The following is a 19,034-nucleotide window of genomic DNA, read 5'->3' on the forward strand; positions in this document are numbered from 1 at the left end:
AGACCTTTTTTATCTCCATAATAAAAATGGTAAACAACACATAAATATCTGCTGCTGTTATCATGAAAGGAAAAGCTAAAAGAAATGTAAGGAAATAAAGTCCTATAATTTCCCACTACTCCACCACCATTAGTCTATTTTTGACTGTTCTAAAAATTCAACTTTCATCATGAATTATTTTCCTAATATGTATAGAATGGTAAGATAATAAAATTTTAAAAATTAATAATTGAAATGTTATGATTCATTTAGTATTCAGATTATCTCTTTCTTTTCTAGTCAGGTAGTAGTAACAAATATAGTTATAGCATCTTCTTTTTTTGTGGCTAAAAAATCAAAAGGATGTCCATCAATTGGGTAATGGTTAAACAAACTGTGGTACATGACTGTAAAAGGTTATTATTGTACAATAAGAAATGTGGAGTCAGGGGAGAGGGAGCCAAGATAGCAGAGAAGATACATGTGTCATTTTAAGCTCCTCTTCTATCCTCACTATTAATTACCAAATTCAGCCTCAAAAAATAGTGCTTGACTGGTAAAATCCATGAATATTGGGAGTACAACAAATTACCAGCCAAAGATAATCTGGAAGATCTCCAGAAAAAAGTTTGTCCTGATGAGGGGGGGAAGGGTGAGCAGGCCAGTGCAGGCAGGGAGGTAGAATGCAGAGGCTTTCCCACTGAGCAGATGGGAGTGGGGGTGGTCTCTGCAGGTGGAAATTTTGTAGGAAGGACTCTACCACAGGTTGGCTGCTCTGCTTTGGGTGCAAAGCAGTAGATCAGCAGAGAAGTTACACAAACACCAAAGGTGGAGTGTAATCCAAAAAAACACCAGAATCTAAAGGGATCTGGCTATACCTACCCAGCAGTGGAAGTAACTCAGCACAGATACAGCACAGCTGTGCAGCCCCATTCTTCAGCATAGCACTTTTACCCAGGGCAGTCACACTTCTACACATGAGGAGGGGGGCTCTACCTGGGGCAGCCTCAAATCTGCACAGCATGAGAACTCTGCCTGGGGCAATAGAAATTCCTCAGTGTGGTTGTGCTTACCAGGACAAAGACATTTTCAGTGTGGGGCTCTTCCCAGGGCAATTCCGCAGCTCAGGTGCTATTTACAGCCTATTTGCAGAACAGCTACTGTCCATATAATTATCCCTGTTCTGCAGAAGAAGCTGCTAACCTCTTTGTCCTGAGGTCAGATCCTAAGGGCTTTTTAAAAAATGAGCAAAAAAACCAAGCATACAATAACCATTGATAGCATCTATACAGAAAGAGAGCAGGTTTTCAATGCTGAGGAGAATAATAGTAGATAGTTTCCAGACAAAACCCCAAAAGGGGATGTAACCTGGTCCCCATCACACAAGGTTTTCCTAGAAGAAATTACAAAAGATCTTAAAAAAGAGCTAGAAGAAAAATGGGGAAAGGAAAGAGAAGCTCTGCAAGAGAGTATGGAAAAGGCATATAATTCACTAAAAGAAAATTTTGATAAACTGGAAAAAGAAAACAACTTTCTGAAATGTGAATTGGAAAAGGTAAAGGACTCCCAGGGAAAGAGAATTTGTGAATTGGAAAAGATAAAGAACTCCTAGGAAAGTAGAATTTGTGAATTGGAAAAGGAAAATAATTCAGTAAAAAAATAATTAGTGAAATGTAAAAATAATCCACAGAACAAAACAACTCATTTAAAAACTCAATTGGACATATACAAAAAGAAGTTAAAAAGCTAATGAAGAAAATAACTCATTAAAAATCAGAACGAAACAAATAGAAATGAATTATTCTTTGAGACATCAAGAATCAGACAAGCAAAAAAATAAAGAAAGAAAAGAAACAAGAAAAAGAAAAAAAAGGAAAAAAATGTTAAATATCTACTTAGAAAAACAACAGACCTGGAAAATAGATCTAGGAGAGATAATCTGATGATTATTGGACTTCCTGAAAATTATGACAAAAAAAAAGAGCCAAGACACTATTTTACAGGAAATTGTCAAAGAGAACTGCCCAGATATAATAGAATCAGAAGGTAAAATAGGCACTGAAAGAATTCATCAAATACCTTCTGAAAGAGACACTAAAAGAAAAACTCCAAAGAATATTGTGGCTAAATTTCAAAACTATCAGGCTAAGGAAAAAATATCACAAGCAGCCAGGAAAAAAAAAAAAAAAAAAACAATTCAAATACCTAGGAGCCATAATAAGGATTACTTAGGATCTACCTGCTTCCACATTAAAGGATCAGAGGGCCTGGAATCTGATATTCTGAAAGGCAAAAGAACTTGGAATGCAACCAAGAATAAACTATCCAGCTAAGGTGAGCATTTTCTTCCAGGGAAGAAGATGGACATTTAATGAAACAGGTGAATTCCATTTGTTTCTAATGGAAAAAAAAAAAAACAAAAACAAAAACAAAAAAAAAAAACAAACCACAGCTAAACAAAAAATTGGATCTCCGACTATAAGACTTAAGAGAAGCAGAAAAAGGTAAAAAGAATTCTTGAGAACTGTATTTCTGTTAGGGACATACATAAAGAGTGCAAGTATAATTTGATTGTACTGATATAAAAAGGGAAATAGAAGTGGAAAGTGGATAGTATCAGAAAAAGGGAAAAGGGAAGATAAAAAGAGGGAAACTACATTCCACGAAGAGGCTAAGGAAACCTATCATATCTGAAGGAATTTAGGGAGGGGGAGAAACTCTCTCTCATCAGATTTGTCGCAAAGAGAAAACAATTGACATATTTGGTATACAGTTCTCTCATCATTAAAAAGTGGGAGAGGAAAGGGGAAAGAGAAAAGAGTAACAAGAGAAAGGTATAAGAAAGGGGAAGGAACTGAAAGTATTCTAAAGAGGGAAAGCTACGGGAGGCAAGTGGTGCCCATAAGTTTAACAGTGGGGAAGGAGGTAAGGGGGGTAAGAAAAAGAAAAGCATAATCAGAGGATAATAAAATTGCAGGAAATACAGAATTAGTAATTTTAAGTGTAAATGTGAATAGGATGAACTCACCCATAAAGCGGAGTGGATAGCAGACTGAATCAAAAGCCAGAACTCTACAATATTTTGTTTACAGGAAACACATTTAAAGCAGGGAGATACATAGAGTAAAGGTAAAAGGCTGGATTAGAATCTATTATGATTCAGATGAAGTCAGAAAAGCAGGGGTAGCCATGCTTATCTCAGATCAAGCTAAAGCAAAAATTGATCTAATTAAAAGAGATAAGGAAGGAAACTTTATCTTGCTAAAGTGTAGCATAGACAATGAAGCAATATCAATGCTATATATATATATATATATATGTATATATATATATACATATATATATATATATATATATATATACCAAGTGGCATAGTACCTAACTTCCTAAAAGAGAATTTAATAGAGTTGCAAGAAGAAGTGGAAAGCAAAATTATAATAGTGGGAGAACTCAAACTTGAACACTCAGAATTAGATAACTCAAACCACAAAACAAATAATAAAGAAGTGTAAGAGGTAAATAGAATATTAGAAAATTTAGGTATGATAGATCTTTGGAGAAAACTGAATGCAGACAGAAAGGAGTACACTTTCTTCTCAGCAGTTCATAAAGCCTATACAAAAATTGACCATATATTAGGACATAAAGACCTCAAAATTAAATGCAGAAAGGCAGAAATAATAAATACATCCTTTTTAGATCATGATGCAATAAAAACTACATTCAACAAAAAGCTAGGGATAAATAGACCAAAAAGTAATTGGAAACAAAATAATCTCCTCCTAAAAAATGAATGGGGTGAAACAGCAAATCATAGACACAGTAATTTCACCCAAGAGACTGACAACAATGAGACAACGTACCAAAATTTGTGGGATGCAGCCAAAGTGGTAATAAGGGGAAATTTTATATATTTAGAGGCTTACTTGAATAAAATAGAGAAAGAGAAGATCAACAAATTGGGCTTGCAACTTAAAAACCTTGAAAAAGAGCAAATTAAAACCCCCCAAACAAATACTAACCTTGAAATTCTAAAATTAAAAGTAGAAATTGATAAAATTGAGAGTAAAAAAATGAAGTAATTAATAAAACTAAGAGTCAATTCTATGAAAAAAACAACAAAATAGATAAGCCTTTGGTAAACCTGATTAGAAAAAAAGGAAAGAGCAAAATCAAATTGTGAGTCTTAAAAATGAAAAGGGAGAATTTTTCACTAATGAAGAGGAAATTAGAGCAATAATTAGGAGTTACTTTGCCCAACTTTATGCCAATAAATTTGATAACCTAAGTGAAATGGATGACTACCTTTAAAAATATAGGCTTCTCAGATTAACAGAGGAGGAAGCAAATTGCTTAAATAGTCCCATTTAAGAAAGAGAAATAGAACAAGCTATTAATCAACTCCCTAATAAAACTCCCCAAGATCAGGTGGATTTACATGTAAATTTTACCAAACATTTAAAGAACAATTAACTCCAATATTACATAAAATATTTTTAAAAATAGGTAATGAAGAATTCCTACCAAATTCCTTTTATTTCACAGACATGGTACTGATACATAAACCAGATAGGTTGAAAATAGAAAAAGAAAATTATAGACCAGTCTTCCTAATGAATACTAATGCTAAAATGTTAAATAAGATCTTAGCAAAAAAGACTACAGAAAATCATCCCCAGGCTAATAGACCATGATCAAGTAGGATTTATACCAGGAATGCAGGGTTGGTTCAATATTAGGAAAACAATGAGCATAACTGATTATATTGATAACCAAATTAACTATATGATCATCTCAATAGATGCAAAAAAAAAAAAGCATTTGATAAAATCCAACATCCATTTCTATTAAAAACACTTGAGAGTATAGGAGTAAATGGACTTTTCCTTAAAATAACCAAGATATACCTACCCAGAAAAACTGAGTACAATGCTTCAGAAGAAAAGATGGTCATTCAGTGAAACAGAGGGTTTTTAAACATTTGTGATGAAAAGACAAGAGCTTAATAGGAAATTAGATTTTCAAATACAAGATTCTGAAGGAGCATAATAAAAGTTATATCTTAAGTGACTTAATAAGTTTTATCTGTTTACATTCCTATATCAGAGGATGATATTTTTAACTCATTAGGACATTCTCATTATTATAGCAATTGTTGGAAAGGCATAGGTGTGAGCTGAATATGAAGGGAAAATATAATGTCCAGGCTAGCTCTCTAGAGGGCTACAGGATCAGTCAAAGTCCTTGGTCTTCAAGGGGAGAAGTGAAGGAAGCAGGTAAGCTGCCACATGGCTTGCCAAAGATGAATCCTGGACTCTGGAGTCCAGAGCCTGAAATCTCTCTCCTCCTCATCCTTTGGCAGAGAAACTCTAACTCTTTTCCTCAGCTCTCCAATCCTTGCCTATGATCACCTCACCACCACACATTCAGCAAGCACCAATGGTGAAGAGAGCCATCACATCACCATATCATCTAAATATATGTATATAGGAAAAGAACTTTTTTTTTCTAAACAATGAAATTAGGGGCAAGAGAGGAATGTACTAGTAGAAAGGGAAAGGGAGAAATGGAATGGTGCAAAGTATCTGCCATTTAAAAAAAAAAAAAGAGGCAGAAGAAATGATAAGCAGAAATGTTTTCAGAAAAAGCTGGACATATTTACATGAATTGATGTATAGTGAAGTGAACAGAACTTGGAGTACCTTGTACACAGTAATAGCAATATTTTTTGATGAAAAGTTTTGAATGTCTTCACTATTTTCAGCAATGAAATGATATAAGATAACTCCAAAGGACTAATGAAGCATACCAATTTTGTCCAGAGAAAGAAGTGATATTGACTGAATACAGATTGCAGCATTTTATTTTTCACTTGATTAATTCTTTAAAATTTTATCTGAGTCTTGTACAAAATGATTACTATGGAAATGTTTTATATAATTGCACATGTCTAACCTATATCTGATTGCTTACCATTTCAGAGAGAGGCGGGGGAGGAGGGGAAGATGGAAGGGATAGAATTTGGAACTCCAATTTTAAAACAAAAATGTTTTAAAAATTGAAAAACTGCCTCATTTTTAAGCTTTGAGAAATGTAATTGTGAAATTGCCATTATTCTTAGTATGTTTCCTCTCTGCCTATACATGTATTTATATGAATGAAGAAGTTTAGGTAAAAAGCCTTGAGAGAATTCATATTTAATTTTTTTCAAGCTCAAAAGTTCCCATGAAGATAAATGTATAATAATAGAACTTGCATGTACAATTTAAATTATGTTTCTTTCTCATGGTTGTATCTTTTATCTAAAACTTTATATAAATACAATACATATGTAAATACATTTTTGATCATGATCTGTGATATCTGCCATGCAAGGAAACTCTCTCCACTTAGGCAGATGAAGATAACTTCATAACCCCTAAAAAGTAAAAAGGGAAAGGTTTTTGTTAAAGGGCTTGTATGTATCACAGGAAGGACTCAATTTTAAGTTTTTTGTACTTTATTAACATATAAGAATGAAAGTGTGTGTGTGTGTGTGTGTGTGTGTGTGTGTGTGTGTGTGTATACAGGTCACTGCATATACTGGTATATGTATATACTAGGTCACATATCTGTATATCTGTATATGTATACATACATAGCTATATGATCATGATATTGAGAGCATATGTATGTGTGTGTTTTATATGCCTTATGAAATTTGATGGAGTAAAAATCTTATTGTTCTAAGATTCAAAAGAGTAGATCCTGATTGCCAGTTCTACCAATATTTGTAATATGTTTTTCAAGCAATTTTTACCTCTTTTTGCCTCAGTTTTTCACTGATAATATAGACATGCTATATTATCTTTCCTATTAAAAAGTGAGCATATGTTCAAAAGGGATTTTTTATTTCTTGAATGCCTGGCACATATATAACAGAGGCAGGGAGGTAGTGAAGTAGATTTGTACTAGAAAGTCTAATTTGGAAGACTGTCACAGATAGTTTTGACACAGTAGAAAATTCATTTTATTTGGAAATCAGTCTTCTCATATGTAAAATGAGGGGGGGTTCTCAGATTTCTTCCAGGTCTAAATATATAATACTATTAACCTGAAATGCTATAATAAATAATTGTTGATTGATGGATGATACATATGAAAACACTTAAAACATAAAGTACTATTCTAATATTAACTGTCATTATTCCTAATTTTAAAAAACACTTGCATATGTATGAATATAAATTTTGACAAGGACATTAAATTAGACATTTTAAACTTCACTTAACTATTAAAAAATTCAGTGACTTAGAAAAAAATGAGAGGTTAACAAAAGTACAAGTGAAGAAAGATGTACTATAATTGGTTATGGAGGGAACTTGGTGGCTCAGTAAATCCATCTCAGCAGATCTACCTCTTCAATGCTCAATTCATTACTTCTAGTCTCAAATCTCTTTACTCCTTGTTAGGCATTTCAAACTGAATATCCTGTAGACATCTTGAATTCACCATGTCTGAAACTCAAATCATTATCTTTCTACAAATATCCTCCTCTTTTTAATTTATTACATCCAGGTTATCACCATCCTCTCAGACTTACAACATAGGAGTCATTCTCATCTCCTGTATCCACTCTGACCAAGTCCTGTTGATTTTACCATCATAATATTATTTGTATAACACCTTTTTTTTCTCCTCTGACACTGCCACCTCTCTAATGTAAGCCCTCTTTACACACTTGGACCATTAAATCAGCTTGTATTCCTGCCTCCAGTTCATCTTTCACATATCTTCTAAATAAATTCACATATTTTCTAAAACTTGGGTTTAGTCAAATCATTTTCCTTACATTCAATAAACTTCAGTTACTACCTACATTCCCTTCAGGATCAAATTATAAAATCCTCTTGTTTGACTTTCAAAGTTCTTTATAATCTGGACCTTCCCTACCTTTCCTTTTCTTACACCTTATTTTCTTTCACATAATCTTCTCTTCTTATTACTCCTTCCATTTCAACATAACATCTATTGCCCAACCCTCCTAACTCATTGACCTTGGTATGAAAGAATCATCCTTTTAATTCTGTCCTATCCATTCAACAAGAATTTATTAAATATCTGTTGTGTACAAAGCACAGGTTTTTTTTATTAAGTATATAAAAATAAATATAAAATAGTATCTAAGCCTCCCCCATTTTACAAATTAAGAAACTAAACTCCAAAGTGGTCCAAAAGATCATGAATTCACAGAATGGATTTCAGACACCATGCACTCATTTTTTTTTTTTTTTTGATAAAGCCATCTGGGTTAAATGGCTTACCCAAGGTTATATAACTAATAAATATCAAGTGTACAAATCAGATTTGAACTCAGGTCCTCCTGATGCCAGGATCAGTTGTGTATGTACTGAGCCACCCAGTGGACCTCATATACTCATTTTTAAATGAGATAACTAAAATCCAGGGAAGATGAGAGGCTTTTTCATAAGAACATGTCCAGATCACCTAATTCTACAGACAGTATTCTTTTCTCTGTGTTATACTGTCCTAAAGAAACCTTAACTTGGTTGGAAGGACATTAAAACATCCCTTCAGACTTATTTTGGTATCCTGTAAGGAGTTTTGTCCTCTGACAAAGGGCTATATTTTCTTTACAAATTCTTTCTGAAGTTCACTTTGTCATATGGCTTTCTACCATCATTAATATAACTGAATCATTTTATTAATCACTCCTCCCTCAGCTTTTACAAAGCCCACTACAGTTTAATGACAGCATATGCCTTCACCCATTTTCTTGTCCTTTATTCCTATTTTCAAGCAAGAAATAATCCTTTTTGCAGGGGCAATGACTTTTGCTTGTGGCATTAATTCCAACCCCTTCTGTTTCTTCTCCAATCTCTCCTCTTCTATGTTCTTTACTAGCTATTTCTCTGCCTACACAAGTGCTCATGTCAAGCTTTTGTTTTTAAAACAAACCTTGTCACCCATTACAGCTAACACCCTGTGTCACTATCAAAACTCTATCAAAATGATTTCCTGTAAAGAATTGTACACACTGTCTAACTCTAGATCTCATCACTTTTCAGTCACTAATTAAGTAGAATTACTTTCTCCACAATGACCAACTATCAACTCTTAAACAAATCCAATTCTCTTTTCTCAATCATCATCTCTTCTCTTGACTTAACTGCAGTTTTTTATCATCCAAAATACTCCCCTTCTTCTGGTATGCCTTTTTCCTTTGGCTTTTCACTTACCTCTTTGATCACTACTTCTCTATAAACATTTTAAAAATCATCGTCTGTCTTTTTCCTCCTTAGCAAGGTGTCCCCTAAGGATCAGTACTAGACCCTCTTTCCTTCTCTCTCTAATGTCTTTCCCCTAATAATTTCATGTCCTTCCATGGTTTGAGATATCATCTATTTGAGGGACGGGCTCCAAATTTCAGTATTCATATCTAATCTCTCTTCTGAATTCTATCTACCATTAGCTATCTAGTACTAGATGTCCTATATATGTCCAAAACTGATTTTATCTAACTCTCCACCCCCCAAAATAAAACAAAACCAAAAAACAAATCTAAACTGCCAAGTTCATGTTAAAAGTATCCTCATCTTTTCAGGTATCCAGTTCTAAAATCCTAGTAGTTATTCTGGACTTTTTAGTTCCATTAACTTTTCATATACAAATAATTTCTGTCCATCATTTTTATTCCTTCAGTGTGGCTTTCCCATCCTCTTTTTCTCCATTCTCTATTCTCCATCACTCTATTTCCCCTTCCCCTCTCCTGTATAAAATAGCTCAGAGTTCCTGAGGTGCTCTGCACTGGTCTCTCTTTTCAATCCATCCTCCAAATAGCTAATAAAATAATCTTATCTGGTCATAGTTCTGATGTTATCATTAGGTTATAGGTCTGAAGTTATCACTACTCTGTTCAACATCCTTCAGTGGTTCCTATTTGCTGTTATAAAACACAAATTCTTAGAATCCACCACAGTTCCATCTTAAAGAATTTTCATCTTCTATTAAAGAAGCTTATTATACTTTTCTCACCTAAGAGTTCTAGACTTCCTTTAAGTTTGAAGTGAAGACTCTGTGAAGCCTGAAGACTCTCCCCATTCTTCTCCCTCCAGGTTCTCTCTCCCAACATCAATATACCTTTTTCTTTTAATTGATGTTATGCTGACTCATTATATTGTATGTGTCTGAAACCCAGACAGTATAATAGCTTTATATCTAAATGTTGAATCACTTCCATTTGAATTTTCTTAGGAAGATTTTAAAGATCACTGGCAAAATAAAATTCTGGTCACTAAGGTCCTTTCTCAGACTACTCACAAGTATTCAAACTTCATTACAGAGAGCATAACTCCAATAGGCTGACTATGTTGTTCAAATATCCAACATATTGTTGCCTAAAAAATCATTTTGTAAAAAATTCATACAAGTATTATCTTCTCAGTTAAACATAAAAACACCTGAAGGAAAGAGTTTCTTCCATTTCTACTTTTTTTTTTCTTAATAGTTACCACAATATCTTAGACTTTAAAGACTCCTTTGAAATCTTTGGATTTGGATTTGTGTTTGGATTGGTGGTTGAATCTAATAGCTGTTTAAATTAGTGCAGAGATACCATTGTTGACATAAGAAAAGAAACAGTGCTTATCTAAGTAAAACTCTCAAAGAAACACAAAGGTAATCATGGTATATGTATCTGTAATCTAAGGAATTTCTTTGAGATCAGATTGAAGGAGACATAATTCAATGAGGAAAAGTTATTTTTGTCCTTCAGGAGGCACAGAATGATGAAGCTTACAGAGATTCAAATAAGGCTTTTTAAATTCAAGAATTCATAATATGGATTAAGTTTATTTTTCTAAGCATTTAAATCTTTCCAATAACACACCTTTCTGATTATAAAACGTATATTTACATATATTTAATGTTAAATATATATTATATTCCTTTCCTTTGGAGTTTAGAAATATGTTGTATTCATTGCTCTTGACTGAAATGCAACTTGGTCCTGCAAGCAATCAAGCAATGTTCATTTATTAAATGCCTACTATATCCCAGTCAATATATTAGGTTCTGGAAATATAAAGGCTAAAATAAAATCGTCCCTTTCTTTGAGCTGATGTTAAAAAGAGTGAACACCCAAATTTAGATTCCAAGTTCTGCTGTATTATTGAATTTCTAGTACCACAATGCATAATCATACTGTTATATGTATCAGTAATCATAATAATACTTCCCATTTGTATATTTTTAAGTTACAAAGTATTCATACATTATTTCATTTAATCTTCACAATAATACTCTGAGAAGTAGTTATTATTATGCTCATTTTTCAGATGAGAAACTGAGATTTAGATAGACTAACTTCCTGAGTCAAATAGCTAACAAGTTTCTCAAGGAGGATTCAAACCAAAGTTTACTGATCCCAGGGCTAGCACTATATTCACTACTCATGCTGACTAAGGTAACTTCTTAAGGTAACTTCATTTATAGAATTTTGGTCTATGGACTCCTGTCTATTATTGCTTTAACTTAAGAAGTCTGATCACTTCAAATTTAGGTAATACTTATCCTACTTGGATTGTTTTCTTCTTTATCAATCATGAATTCAGAAATGTGTGTATGTATCCTCCCATTTTTTCTTCATTTTTATATGAGCAATCATTTCTTTCATATTGCAAAGATTAAGATTTAGTATAGGAGTTGCACTTTTCACTTACTACAAATTATGAAAAAATAAAATTATTATTAAGATTAACTATGAATTTGTCAATTATTCTCCTTTCAGCAAAAAAAAAAAAAAGATTCTAGCAATATTTAGACATTTTTATTTCAAGCTGAACATAATTGGATGCTGTGGATAAGTTCATTTACCTTAGTAATATACTTCCTGGGGATAAGCACATAGATGATGAAATTTGACATGAACATTGGTAGAACTCAGTGTTTGGGAGGTTTTGAAGGAAAGTATAGAAAAAAAATTTTAGGTTATCTACCAAACTAAAGGTTTACATTGCTGCTCTAATGATCTCATTATTGTAATCTCTGAAATCTGGACAGTATAATAGCTTCATATATGGATATTGAATCACTTCCATTTTAATTGTTTTAGAAAAATTTTGAAGATCACTGCCAAGATAAAATTCCAAATACTAAGGTTCTTTCTTAACCAAACCCTATTACAGAAAGCATTACTCTTGTCGACTGACTATGTTGTTTAAATGTCCAACATATTTTTGCATAAAAGACTATTTTATGAAGAATTCTCACAAGGTAAATATTGATATCAGAAAAAAAAAAAAAACAGCACAAGGACACTCTAAAGATTTTTATGAAGAATTTTGGAATCAATTGTGAGAAATAGGGGACTGACACAAAATTGTCCAGCATGGCATGCCTGCATCAAAGAAGATGTTCTGCTCTATGAACAAAGCAGAATTAAAGTATTTTAAAAGAAATTGAAGGTATACCAATTTAGAGACACCTCCATTTTAAATGTTCATCAGGCTCTTTGTGTGCCCAAACTGTTTCATACTGGTTGTTTTAACCACAGTTATGCACATTATACATTGATTCCCACATAGTGATATTATTTTCATTCTCTTAGACTATAAAAAAACTAAACTGGACTTCCGGCCAAGATGGCGGAGAGGAAATACACTTCTGTGTAATCTCCGTGTTTTTCTCTCACTATTCATTTCATTTCATGCCTCTGAATTAATGCTCGACTGAAAAAAAAACCATACAATTACTTACCAAGAGAAACCATCCTTGAGACTCGTCAAGAAAGGTCTGTTTTTGCGCGAGGGCGGGGACGGTATTTGGAAGCAGTCTGCGGGCAGCAGCGGCAACCAGAGCACAGATAGCAGCTCAGAACCGGGTGGACCGGAGAGGGGGTAGGACGCAATCGCAACCGTCTCTGCGGTGAGAGCTTTGCTATAGGAGCAAGTCAGCAGCTCAGCAGAGAAGCTAAAAACACCGGGGGTGAAGAATACAATCCCAAACAGCTGGAGCTTCTCGGGACCAGGCCACCCCTCCCCCACAGTGTCTTAGCCCGCTCGGATCTCAGTGCGCAGGCGCCATAGCACAGTAGGACCTGTGCCTCACGAATACCCTGCCCCTCCCCCAAAAAAAGCAGCCTCCATTCAAGGGGTTTTTTTTCCTTCTGTTTCTTTGATAGTTTGTCTTTGATAAATAGACAGAATGAGCAAGAAACTGAAAAAGAATTTAACCCTGGACAGCTTTTATACAGATAAAGAGCAGACTCCAAACCCTGAGGAGACTAAAAACAAACAGTCCCCAGGTAAATCCCCGAAGGAAGAGACCTTATGTCCCTCAGCACAGATGAATCTCATGGAGGAAATTAAAAAGGCTCTCACAAGGGAGCTAGAAGAAAAATGGGGAAAGGAGAGGGAGGCTCTGCAAAAGGAGAGGGAGGCTTGGCAAAAGAGCCTGGAGAAGTCAGTTAAAGAGAGAGTGGATAAAGAAACCAAATCCTTGAAAAATAGGATTAGTGAACTGGAAACAGAAAACAGCTCTCTAAAAAACAAAATTGGCGAAATGGAAAAAAATTCCACAGAACAAAAGAACTCAATTGGACAATTAGAAAAAGATCTTAAAAAAGTGAGTGAAGAAAATACCTCACTGAAAATCAGGGTCGAACAAATGGAATTGAATGACTCGAGGAGACAAGAAGAATCAGTCAAGCAAATCCAAAAAAATCAAACAATGGAAAAGGATGTGAAATACCTTCTGGGGAAGACAACAGACCTGGAAAACAGATCCAGGAGAGACAACCTGAGAATCATCGGACTTCCAGAAAAGTATGATGAAAAAAAAAGCCTGAACACTATCTTCCAGGAAATTATCAAAGAGAACTGCCCAGAAGTCATAGAAACAGAAGGTAAAATAGACATTGAAAGAATTCATCGATCCCCTACTGAAAGGGATCCTAAAATCAAAACACCAAGGAATATAGTGGCCAAATGCCAGAACCCTCAGGCAAAGGAAAAAATACTGCAAGCGGCTAGAAAAACCCAATTCAAGTATCAAGGAGCCACAATAAGGATCACCCAGGATCTGGCAGCATCCACATTAAAGGATCGAAGGGCCTGGAATATGATATTCCGAAAGGCTAAGGAACTTGGTATGCAACCAAAAATAACTTACCCAGCGAGATTGAGCATCTTATTCCAGGGAAGAAGATGGACATTCAACGAAATAAGCGAATTTCATCTATTTCTGATGAAAAAGCCAGAACTTAACAAAAAATTTGATCTACAAGCACAGAACTCAAGAGAAATCTAAAAAGGTAAAGATTAATCTTGGGAACTATATTTCGGCTGTAAAGATGTATAAAGAATACATGTATACCTTGTTCTAGAAACTAGTTGTGGAAAGGACATTGTACTAGAAAAAAGGGAAAGTGGGGGTACTACATTTCATGAAGAGGCAAAGAAAACCTAGTAAATCTGAGAGAAAGAATGGAGAGGAATGAAAATAGTGAGTATTTTACTGCTTTCAGAATTGGCAGTAAGAGAAGAATTTTAGACATACTCAATCTATGGTGAAACTTCTCCCACCTCATTGAAAAGTGAGAAGGGAAAAGTGAAAAAGGAAGGAATAAGCTAAGTGGAAGGGAATACGGTAACTGGGAGGGAAAGGGATAAGTTGGGGGGGGGAACTCTAAGGGGGGGGAGAGATACTGAAAAAGGGAGGGCTGTGAGAAGCAAGGGGAGCTCACAAGCTTAATACTGGGAAGGGGGTTAAGGGAGGGGGTAAGGGAGTAAGAAGGGAGAAAAGCATAAACCGGGGTTAACAAGATGGCAAGTAATACAGAATTGGTCATTTTAACCATAAATGTGAACGGGGTAAACTCCTCTATAAAGAGGAAGCGGTTAGCAGAATGGATTAAAAGCCAGAATCCTACAATATGTTGTATACAGGAAACACACCTGAAGCGGGGTGATACATGCAGGTTAAAGGTAAAAGGTTGGAGCAAAATCTACTATGCTTCAGGTGAAGCCAAAAAAGCAGGGGTAGCCATCCTGATCTCAGATCAAACTAAAGCAAAAATTGATCTAATCAAAAGAGATAAGGAAGGACACTATATCTTGCTAAAGGGTAGAATGAATAATGAAGAAGTATCTATATTAAATATATATGCACCAAGTAGTGTAGCATCTAAATTCCTAAAAGAGAAATTAAGAGAGCTGCAAGAAGAAATAGACAGTAAAACTACAATAGTGGGAGATCTCAACCTTGCACTCTCAGAATTAGATAAATCAAACCACAAAATAAATAAGAAAGAAGTCAAAGAGATAAATAGAATACTAGAAAAATTAGATATGATAGATCTCTGGAGAAAATGTAATGGGGACAGAAAGGAGTACACCTTCTTTTCAGCAGTTCATGGAACCTATACAAAAATTGATCATATATTAGGACATAAAAACCTCAAACTCAAATGCAGTAAGGCAGAAATAGTGAATGCATCCTTTTCAGACCATGATGCATTGAAAATTACATTCAATAAAAAGCCACAGGAAAGTAGACCAAAAAATAATTGGAAACTAAATAATCTCATACTAAAGAATGATTGGGTGAAACAGCAAATTATAGACATAATTAATAACTTCATCCAAGAAAATGATAATAATGAGACATCATACCAAAATGTATGGGATGCAGCCAAAGCGGTAATAAGGGGAAATCTCATATCTCTAGAGGCCTATTTGTATAAAATAGAGAAAGAGAAGGTCAATGAATTGGGCTTGCAACTAAAAATGCTAGAAAAGGAACAAATTAAAAACCCCCAATCAAACACTAAACTTGAAATTCAAAAAATAAAAGGAGAGATCAATAAAATTGAAAGTAAAAAAACTATTGAATTGATTAATAAAACTAAGAGTTGGTTCTATGAAAAAACCAACAAAATAGACAAACCCTTAGTAAATCTGATTAAAAAAAGGAAAGAGGAAAATCAAATTGTTAGTCTTAAAAATGAAAAGGGAGAACTCACCACTAACGAAGAGGAAATTAGAGCAATAATTAGGAGTTACTTTGCCCAACTTTACGCCAATAAATTCGACAACTTAAATGAAATAGAAGAATACCTCCAAAAATATAGCTTACCTAAACTAACAGAGGAAGAAGTAAATATCCTAAACACTCCTATCTCAGAAAAAGAAATAGAACAAACTATCAATCAACTCCCTAAGAAAAAAACCCCAGGACCAGATGGATTTACATCTGAATTCTATCAAACATTTAAAGATCAATTAACTCCAATGCTAAATAAACTATTTGAAGAAGTAGGGATTGAAGGAGTCCTACCAAACTCCTTTTATGACACAGATATGGTACTGATACCTAAACCAGGTAGGCTGAAAACAGAGAAAGAAAATTATAGACCAATCTCCCTAATGAATATTGATGCTAAAATCTTAAATAAAATATTAGCAAAAAGATTACAGAAAATCATCCCCAGGATAATACACTATGACCAAGTAGGATTTATACCAGGAATGCAGGGCTGGTTCAATATTAGGAAAACTATTAACATAATTGACTATATCAACAACCAACCAAACAAAAACCATATGATCATTTCAATAGATGCAGAAAAAGCATTTGATAAAATCCAACAGCCATTCCTAATAAAAACACTTGAGAGCATAGGAATAAAAGGACTTTTCCTTAAAATAGTTAGGAGCATATATTTTAAACCTTCAGTAAGCATCATATGCAATGGGGAAAAACTGGAACCTTTCCCGGTAAGATCTGGAGTGAAGCAAGGTTGCCCACTATCACCATTATTATTCAATATTGTATTAGAAACACTGGCCTCTGCAATAAGAGTCGAGAAAGAGATTAAAGGAATTAGAGTAGGCAATGAGGAAACCAAACTATCACTCTTTGCAGATGATATGATGGTATACCTAGAAAACCCCAGAGATTCTACTAAAAAGCTATTAGAAATAATTCATAATTTTAGCAAAGTAGCAGGATACAAAATAAATCCCCATAAATCCTCAGCATTCTTATACACCACCAACAAAATCCAAGAGCAAGAGATACAAAGAGAAATTCCATTCAAAATAACTGTTGATAGCATAAAATATTTGGGAATCTACCTACCAAAGGAAAGTCAGGAATTATATGAGCAAAATTACAAAAAAGTTTTCACACAAATAAAGTCAGACTTAAATAATTGGAAAAATATTAAGTGCTCTTGGATAGGCCGAGCAAATATAATAAAGATGACAATACTCCCTAAACTAATCTATTTATTTAGTGCTATACCAATCAGACTTCCAAGAAAATATTTTAATGATTTAGAAAAAATAACAACAAAATTCATATGGAACAATAAAAAGTCGAGAATCTCAAGGGAATTAATGAAAAAAAATCAAATGAAGGTGGTCTAGCTGTACCTGATCTAAAATTATATTATAAAGCAGCAGTCACCAAAACCATCTGGTATTGGCTTAGAAATAGATTAGTTGATCAGTGGAAAAGGTTAGGTTCACAAGACAGAATAGTCAACTATAGCAATCTAGTGTTTGACAAACCCAAAGATTCTAAATTTTGGGATAAGATTTCATTATTTGATAAAAACTGCTGGGATAACTGGAAATTAGTATGGCAGAAATTAGGCAAGGACCCACACTTAACACCACATACCAAGATAAGATCAAAATGGGTCCATGACCTAGGCATAAAGAACGAGATTATAAATAAATTAGAGGAACATAGGATAGTTTATCTCTCAGACTTGTGGAGGAGAAAGAAATTTGTGACCAAAGATGAACTAGAGACCATTACCAATCACAAAATAGAAAATTTTGATTATATCAAATTAAAAAGCCTTTGTACAAACAGAACGAATGCAAACAAGATTAGTAGGGAAGTAACTAACTGGGAAAACATCTTTACAATTAAAGGTTCTGATAAAGGCCTCATTTCCAAAATATATAGAGAACTGACTCAAATTTATAAAAAATCAAGCCATTCTCCAATTGATAAATGGTCAAAGGATATGAACAGACAATTTTCAGATGAAGAAATTGAAACTATTACCACTCACATGAAAGAGTGTTCCAAATCACTATTGATCAGAGAAATGCAAATTAAGACAACTCTGAGATATCACTACACTCCTGTCAGATTGGCTAAGATGACAGGAAAAAACAATGATGAATGTTGGAGGGGATGCGGGAAAACGGGGACATTGATGCATTGTTGGTGGAGTTGTGAACGAATCCAGCCATTCTGGAGAGCGATCTGGAATTATGCCCAAAAAGTTATCAAACTGTGCATACCCTTTGATCCAACAGTGTTTCTATTGGGCTTATACCCCAAAGAGATACTAAAAAAGGGAAGGGGACCTGTATGTGCCAAAATGTTTGTAGCAGCCCTGTTTGTAGTGGCTAGAAACTGGAAAATGAATGGATGCCCATCAATTGGAGAATGGCTGGGTAAATTGTGGTATATGAATGTTATGGAATATTATTGCTCTGTAAGGAATGACCAGCAGGATGAATACAGAGAGGCTTGGAGAGACCTACATGGACTGATGCTAAGTGAGATGAGCAGAACCAGGAGATCATTATACACTTCGACAACGATATTGTATGAGGATGTATTCTGATGGAAGTGGATTTCTCTGACAAAGAGACTTAACTGAGTTTCATTGGAGAAATGATGGACAGAAACAGCTACACCCAAAGAAGGAATAATGGGAAATGAATGTGAACTATTTGCATTTTTGATTTTCTTCCCGAGTTATTTTTACCTTCTGAATCCAATTCTCCCTGTGCAACAAGAGAACTGTTTGGTTCTGCAAATATGTATTGTATCTAGGATATACTGCAACATGTTTAGCATATATAGGACTGCTTGCCATCCTGGGGGGGGGGGGGAGGAGGGAGGGAGGGGGAAAAAACGAAACATAAGTGATTGCAAGGGATAATGTCGTGTAGAAATTATCCTGGCATGGATTCTGTCAATGCGAAGTTATTATTAAATAAAATAAAATTTATTATTAAAAAAAA

The sequence above is a fragment of the Antechinus flavipes genome, chromosome 1 (genome assembly GCF_016432865.1).
Source record: "Antechinus flavipes isolate AdamAnt ecotype Samford, QLD, Australia chromosome 1, AdamAnt_v2, whole genome shotgun sequence".
NCBI classification, from domain to species: Eukaryota; Metazoa; Chordata; class Mammalia; order Dasyuromorphia; family Dasyuridae; genus Antechinus; species Antechinus flavipes.